Source organism: Sciurus vulgaris (assembly GCF_902686455.1).
Source record: "Sciurus vulgaris genome assembly, chromosome: X".
Lineage (NCBI taxonomy): Eukaryota > Metazoa > Chordata > Mammalia > Rodentia > Sciuridae > Sciurus > Sciurus vulgaris.
The window spans coordinates 111,586,797-111,588,353 of record NC_136471.1 but is presented as its reverse complement, the minus strand read 5'-3'; positions in this window follow the sequence as shown (position 1 = coordinate 111,588,353).

Sequence of the window (1,557 nt, the reverse complement as noted above, 5' to 3'; positions counted from 1 at the left end):
AAGTACACACCATTGAGAAGTTCTGCCTTACCAAAATAAATCTTGAAAGCTTATGAAATTTTAGAATAAAATCAAGAGATGTTGGAGTAAACCTAATCCATGGCTTTATTTTTATTTTATTTTTTATGATTATGGGGATAGAACCCAGGGCCTTGTGCATGCCAGGCAAAAAAAAATTGCTCTACCCCGAGCTACACCTCCAGTCCTAATCTATGGTTTTAATACATTTGTGTTTGCTTAAAGACTTAAAATGTTTGTGGCAAGTTGGCATATTAGTAAATTGGAGAGCTCACTCAGGTTCTAATTTAAAATGTTTCATTTTACATGTGATTTCAAAATAAATGGTATAAGAAAACTGGACTCAGTTCATACAGTATAATATATTGGAATGTTTTGGAGAACTTGAGAGTCATGATGTAAGTTCAATTTGTTTCTCTTTATGTGAGTTAGGTACTAGGGAGATTTTGTTGTTGGCATTGAAAGCCTTTCCTGTCAGACATTAGACAAACTTGAGAATAAAGCAATTAAATGTAAAAATGCAGCTTAGAACAAGAGAATTCATATTGCTCAATTTGGGTTAGTCTGTTCACTGAGACTTCTTTCATACAAATTGTCTATATTCATACATGGAAAAATAAGATTCCTAAATGAACCTTAAGGTTTAAGAAAATCTGTGTTTGGGGCTGGGGATGCAGCTCAATGGTGCAGTACTTGTCTAGCACGTGCAAGGCCCTGTGTTCCAATCCTGGCACCAAAAAAAGAAAAAGAACAAATCTAGGTTTTAAAATGTGTATCAAATATATCAAGTGGAGAAACCTGACAGACACCACCTTAAAGAGATCAAAGTTAGCAGAACTAAAAATGGGGCACACCATCATTATATGGCTCCTTGCATGAAGTGGTAAGGATACACCATTGCTTGTGTAGTGTGCCTGCCCAAAATGCAGACTCTGAATCTAATCCTGAGGACACATCAGACACACCCAAATTGAAGCACATCCTACAAAGTAACTGGCCTGTATTCTTAAAAATATCAAGGTCTTTGAAGACTGAGAAACTGTTCCAGATGCAAGGAGATCAGAGAGACAGGATATTGGGTGCATGTTTGTAATCCCAGGGATTTGGGAGTCTGAGGCAGAATCACAAGTTTGAGGCCAGTCTCAGTAATTTAGTGAGACTCTTTCTTAAAATAAAATTTTAAAAAGGGGCTGTGGTTGTACCTCAGAGGCAGAGTACCCCCGAGTTCAATACCCTGTACCACACACACACAAAGAAAAAAAAAAAGAAAGAAAGAAGAGAGAGGAGAGAGACAGGACATCTTGAAACATTAAATGTTATGAAATCAAGGATTAGACCCTAGACCAGGAAAAAGCATATGACAATAAAACATATCAGAAGAATTGACATTTGAAAATGAGCAATGGAGTAGATAATCATTTTCCATACTGTTAAGCTTCTGTATTTTAATAGTCATGCTATTTCCATGCAAGAGAATATCCTAGTTCTTAGTAAATATACACGAACTATTTAAGTGTAAAGGTGCATAATATCTGCAAC